The sequence below is a fragment of the Filicampus tigris genome, chromosome 12, assembly GCF_054856515.1.
Source record: "Filicampus tigris isolate MCC_2025a chromosome 12, RoL_Ftig_1.0, whole genome shotgun sequence".
Taxonomy (NCBI): Eukaryota; Metazoa; Chordata; class Actinopteri; order Syngnathiformes; family Syngnathidae; genus Filicampus; species Filicampus tigris.
Genome location: NC_141228.1, coordinates 1,346,455 through 1,352,924, shown reverse-complemented (window position 1 = coordinate 1,352,924; position 6,470 = coordinate 1,346,455). Strand labels below are relative to the sequence as shown.

The 6,470-nt window shown below is 45.8% G+C and overlaps 1 long non-coding RNA gene across 1 annotated transcript in view; it reads right to left on the bottom strand.

Moving 5' to 3' along the window:
* Positions 1-409: 409 nt before the first annotated feature.
* The window catches only part of LOC147138021 (uncharacterized), a 28,827-nt gene continuing 22,766 nt past the window's right edge, over positions 410-6,470 (bottom strand). The window contains exon 4 of the long non-coding RNA XR_015089128.1: positions 410-548. This is a non-coding gene — a long non-coding RNA (uncharacterized LOC147138021). The remainder of the gene's footprint in view (positions 549-6,470) is intronic.

Genomic DNA, 6,470 nt, shown 5'->3' with positions numbered 1-6,470 from the left:
CTTCTAAGTTATGTATCATACGCAGATACAAATACCTGGAAATAAAAGCTGAAATGTTGAGTTATTGCCTCATTCATTGTTTTAATGTCAAACGCATGTTTCCATTTTAGAGCAAAAACAAAGTAATATGCCTCACTATTCGATATTTATTTTAGGGGAGAATGCATGTTTAACTTACTTGTAAGTTTGTCTTTGCTTTCCTCAGGACATCTTGTGTTCTTGATACTGTCAACAAACAACAGATTTGAGTTACTCCTCCATTTGACAGAAGCCAAGTACTAAGCTCACATCATGCATAAAGATTCAAGCTGAGTGAATACTGTAAACGTTTTTATTCACACCAACCAGGATATGTTTTAGATATCTTGGTACAAAAATATAAGGTGCATCTTAAAAGCTCTTGACTTACATTGACTGACTATAAAGTGCTTCATGCCATCTTTGGTTTGGTTGGAGGTCCTCACTCGCTCAATGACATCCTTGAGAGCATCCTGTTGCTCTGATAGCTTCTGGCGAAGAAGTATGACCTCTTCCGTCTGAGACTCATCCTTCAACAAACATTGTCCATTTCAGGCACCACAGTTGATCCTTGATAAGGTTTTTATGATACAGCAGTTAAATTTCCCAATTGATAAAAATTCCAAGGATCGTGCTTCTGTGGAAACATCAAGCATCTAAAGGTGCGGGTAGTGGGACAAAATTAGGCAAAACCCCAGGAAATACTTGTTGGTTTTCACTGCTTTTTTGAGCTGCTTGGTGAACTGGATTATTGCACTGTCCCAAAGTAATGCAGTCATCTCGCTCATGCTGACAAGACAGTCAGACCCTTGTGACTGGCAAATATCTCACAGTACTTGAGTGCAAAACAAGAGTGAACACCATCAAGAGAATTTTGCGAGGGATTTTGGCACATTTTTCCAATGTAGAATCGTAACATGTTGTAAAGGCAACACATAAATCTGGCTGTCCAATTACAGTATTGTATTATGTATATTCTTTATTTGCAGAGAGCAGACACAGGTCCATACAACCAACACAAGAAAAAAAACACAAGAAGAAAATAACATAAGAAAGAAGCGATACAAAAATTGTACATATTAAAAATTATACGAGGTAAGGCGCCATAACCTAGATGTAAACCTATAACAACTTTTCACTGGGCTGACGAGGGATTCACGTATACGGTTCTGACATGTCTAGTTGACAGATGAAGGTAAAAATCAGCTGTTGTAGTAGTGCATCAAGTGTTAATATTCTTTTGGACAAATAATTGACTAGCACTGTGCCACCTTCCTACTCGAAGAAGGAGCCACAATGCATCATTATAGGCAACTTTTAGCCTCTGTAAACTGGACTTCTTATAGTAGAACATAGCTGAGCAGTGTAGAGTGGTGTACTATGTTCTCATCAAAGAGCACTTCACAAAATCAGAGCACACCCCCAACACTTTTAACTATCATTATGTTACTTATTTTTAAGCATTATATATAATATCATGACTTATGTCATAGAGGGAGCACATATTAATCATGTGTTGGAAAATAGCACTACGTGGGCTAAAGAGAACCAGGTCATCTGCACACATTAAATTATGTACTATATATGTTACCCACGAGACAACCTGTATTGAACCCATTTAACTGCACACATTAAATTATGTACTATATGTTACCCACGAGACAACCTGTATTGGACCCATTTAACTGAATTGATACATCATCCATATAGACATTAAATAAAATAGGAGATAATATTCCTCCTTGTCTTACTCCGTAACTATTATGAAAAGGAGCTGATACAACATTATCCATTTAACTTAAATTTTTTTATTGTCATGACAAAACACTTGAATTCTTACTAATAGTTTAGGGACACCTCAACATAGAAATTTCAAAAACAGTTTTTCATAGTTAATTCTATCAAAAGCCTTAGTTGCATCAATGAAGCATAGAAATAGGGATGAATTAAGATTTCTGCACTTCAATACATTCTCTTTAAGTGCATAGATGCAATGATCAGTACTATGTTTTTGAAACCAAACCGGTTATCAGTTGAGGGGATAAATATTTCCAGCTTTTCCAGAGTCTTTAGCTGTCATATTTGAGATGTTCTGCACTAATCCATACCACATACTTTAGAAGTCTACAGCATGTTAATAGCATCATGCGGACTCTGTATCGGTCTGTCGTGGTGAAGAAGGAGCTGAGCCGGAAGGCGAAGCTCTCGAATTACCGGTCGATCTACGTTCCTACCCTCACCTATGTTCATGAGCTGTGGGTCATGACCGAAAGAACAAGCGGCCGGAATGGGTTTCTGCCGCAGGGTGTCTGGGCTCTCCCGTAGAGATAGGGTGAGAAGTTTGGTCATCCAGGAGGGACTCAGATTCGAGCCGCTGCTCCTCCACAATGAGAGGAGCCAGCTGAGGTGGCTAGCGCATCTGATCAGGATGCCTCCTGGACGCCTCCCTGGTGAGGACCCAGGACATGCTGGAAAGACCATATCTCCCGATTGGTCTGGGAATGCCTTGGGACCCCTCCGGAAGAGCTGGAAGATGTGGCTGGTGAGAGGGAAGTCTGTGCTTCCCTGCTGAGTCTGCTGCCTCCGCAAACCAATCTCGGATAAGCGGCAGATCATGAATGGATGGATGGGTTAATGGCATCATAGATATCTGCTGCCCTGTCACGTCTCCTGTGAGACCAATATGGTTAGGGTTGGGCATCGTTTGAATATGGACGATTCCGGTTCCAATTCCGGTTCTTTGATTTGATTCCGGTTCCTAACGATTCTCGATTCTGTTTCTTAACAAAAAAAAAAAAAAAAGGGGGTACTTTTGGATAAATCACATGAACTTCTCTGTCTTCAATTTCATGAACTTTTTACTATTTGTGAACTTTACCATGGATTACTCAAAGGGCTGTTTTTAACCAGTATATTTATTTTAATACTTTTTTTTGCATTATTATTTAGTATTATTTTTCACAAGAGCGTTATTTTTGAGAAGTTCAAGACAATGCAATAATGCAGCTGTTACTGTAAGCATGCTACTGAACACCAATTGATTGGCTAACCTTGTATTGCTTTAGAAAGAAAATATATATGACAAACAAAACGCTGCATTTTAAGGGCAAGCAAGAAAGGTCTATCTAATCTAAATAGTCTATGTAACCATATGAAGTATCTGTATGTACAGTATTTATGTGTATGCTGCAGCTGCGTATGCTATAAGCTAAATGTTAGCTGGATATGTGCATTTGTGTTTTGAACTTGTTGGCTCAATGTTGCCATTAGACGTACTTAGCCGATTCTGACTTTTGGGTTAAGCTACATCGTGTCAGTTCTATGGCTAGGCGTCGGCCGAATGAGCCAGCCGGGCCGATTACTGACCCCGCGAAGGGCGACTGCGGCCACCGCAGTGTCCCAGCAGCCGGCGCTGCTGTCAAGATCCGTAGGAAGGGCCGGGCGCACGGCCAGAGTCGCGGCCGCCACGGCCGCGGAACGAAGCGAGAGGAGGGGCTGACTGAGAAGACCATGGCAGCTTGAGTGGGGGCGAGCTTCCATGCTATTGCGACACAGCTTTGGCAGCAGGAGCCCGGGGATGCGCGCTGTGCGCGCACACTTTTTTTTTAGCTCTTCGGTGCGGCTAACTAGGAATTGAAACTTAGCACCGACACTCTAAAATATGAACCGTCCGGGAGAACCGGAATGATGGACCCGGTTCCACTCGATTCCGAGTTCTCAGTGCCCAACCCTAAATATGGTCATGATCAATAAGAACTTTATTGCTTTTTACTAGGGATGCTCCAATCGATCGGGCACCGATAATGATCAGCCGATTTTCGTGAAAAATTACGTGATCGGCATATTCGATCAAAGCCTTTTATTGCCGATCAAAGAATCCGATCACCCGCAGCTCATGCGGTGTGCTGTGTGTAGTTTGCGTCTTGTAATATATGCCATGAAAAGATACCTCGCAGGGGGAGCATGGCCACAAGTTTCAACACAACCAACTTAATCCGACATTTGAAGAACAAGCAATTGGGAGACTATGGTGAGTTTACGAGGCTCACTGCATTGAAGCAGCAGCAACAATGAAGATACGATAAGATAAGATAAGAATGCCTTTATTGATCCCACAATGGGGAAATTTTCATTGTTACAGCAGCAAAGATATAGATCACACAGGGACGGCGGCATAATGTAGCCATTAATGTATAACATTGACGGCAAACATTCAGGATCCAACCTATGTAAATATACGCAGTAACGTGTATATACACATGTATATACACACCAACATACATCTACATAAAAAGTATGAGGAACACTCATTTTGGCCCATACATAGTACAGAGGAAAAATACTCTAAGTAAGTGACAGTGCTGCAGTGCTGTAGTGAAATGTAAGGAACAGCATTGGATAAAAATAAAACTAGATTAACAGTAGTGGGGAATGTTGAGTATTGCACGGTATTACAGTAGTGGGGAATATTGGGTATTGCACGATATGAGCTCAGGTGCAGGACTGCACAATTGCACTAATGTCCGCCAGTTTGTAGAGACTACACAATGTTCTAGTTAAAGAGTCTGACAGCAGCAGGCAAGGAGGAACGGCGGAATCTCTCCTTTGCACAGTGAGGGTGTAACAGTCTGTCACTGAAGGTGCTGTGGAGTGCTGCTGGGGTGCCCTGGAGGGGGTGGTCCAGGTTGCCCAGCATTGATGACAGCTTGGCCAACATCCTCCTGTCCCCCACCGAGCCCACAGAGTCCAGGGAGCAGCCCAGGACAGAGCCGGCCCTCCTGACCAGTTTGTCCAGCCGCTTCTTGTCCCGGGCCGAGACGCCGCCTACCCGGGTGACCACTCCCTGGAAGATGACCGATGCAACCACCGAGTCATAAAAGTTCCTGAGGAGTGTCCCCTGAACCCCAAAAGACCTCAGTCTCCTGAGTAGGAAGAGTCTGCTCTGACTCTTCCTATAGAGGGCATCTGTGTTGTCGCACCAGTCCAGTTTATTGTTCAGGTGAACACCCAGGTACTTGTAAGTTGAGATTCTCTCAACATCTGTTCCCCGGATATTCACTGGTGCAGGTGAAGAGTGCTGGCGCCTACCGAAATCCACCACCATTTCTTTGGATTTCCCCGCATTGATCAGGAGGCGGTTCTGCTGGCACCAGTCCACAAAACCCTGAGTAAGTTCTCTGTACTCCCGATCATCTCCGGCTGTGATGAGGCCGACAATCGCAGAGTCGTCAGAGAACTTCTGCAGGTGACAGGTAGGGGTGTTGTAGTTGAAGTCCGAGGTGTAGAGGGTGAACAGGAAGGGAGCCAAGACAGTTCCCTGTGGGGCCCCCGTGCTACAGAGGAGCACGTCAGACACACAGTCCTGCGTCCTCACATACTGTGGCCGGTTTGTGAGGTAGTCCTGGATCCATGTGGTGAGGTGGTGGGCCACCCCCGCCCGCTCCAGCTTGTCTCCCAGTAGGGTGGGCTGGATGGTGTTGAAAGCACTGGAGAAATCAAAGAACATGATCTTCACAGTGCTCCCCGCCTTCTCCAGGTGTGAGAGTGAAGTATGGCGGAGGTAGATGATGGCATCATCCACACTGATGCCAGGCTGATATGCGAACTGGAGTGGGTCCATTGAGGAGCTCACCAGGGGGCGCAGGTGGACAAGGACGAGTCTCTCCAGGGTCTTCATCAGGTGAGACGTCAGCGCCACTGGTCTGAAGCTGTTGAGCTCCTTCGGGTGGGGGGTCTTTGACACCGGGACCAGGCAGGATGTTTTGCATAGCTGGGGGACTCTGCCCAGCTTCAGGCTCAGGTTCAACATGTGCTGGACAATTCCACACAGCTGGTCTGCGCAGGATTTGAGGAGCTGGGGGCTGATGCCATCTGGACCCGCTGCCTTCCTCGCCTTCATCTTCTTCAGCTGGTTCCTCACCTGAGATGTTGTGAAGGCCAAGGCTGGGCAGGAGGGAGTGGTGGCTATCTGGTGTAGCTGGGAGCTGGAGACTGTGGAGAAAAGGGGGGATGGGGTGACACGCCCAGCAGGAGGAGTAGGTGGAGGCTGCAGCAGGAGAGACTGAGTGGGGGCAGGCATCTGATCGAACCTATTGAAAAAGAGGTTCAGCTCATTTGCCCACTGCAGGTCCCCCCCAGTCCGGGTCTTGGGTTGTCCGTGCCCTGAGATGGTCTTCAGGCCCCTCCAGACTCCCCTGGCGTTATTCTGCAGCAGCTGCTCCTCCATCCTCTTCCTGTAGGACCTTTTCCCTTCTCTGATCCTCCTCCTCAGCTGGCGCTGCACGGTCTTCCGCTCCTCTATGTTGTCTGACGCAAAAGCCCTCCTCTTCTCCTTCAGGAGAGCTTTTATGTCTGGTGTGATCCAGGGTTTGTTGTTGGAGAAACACCTTACTGTCCTGGTGGGTATGGTGTTCTCCATGCAGAAATTGATATAGTCTGTAACAGCGTCTGTT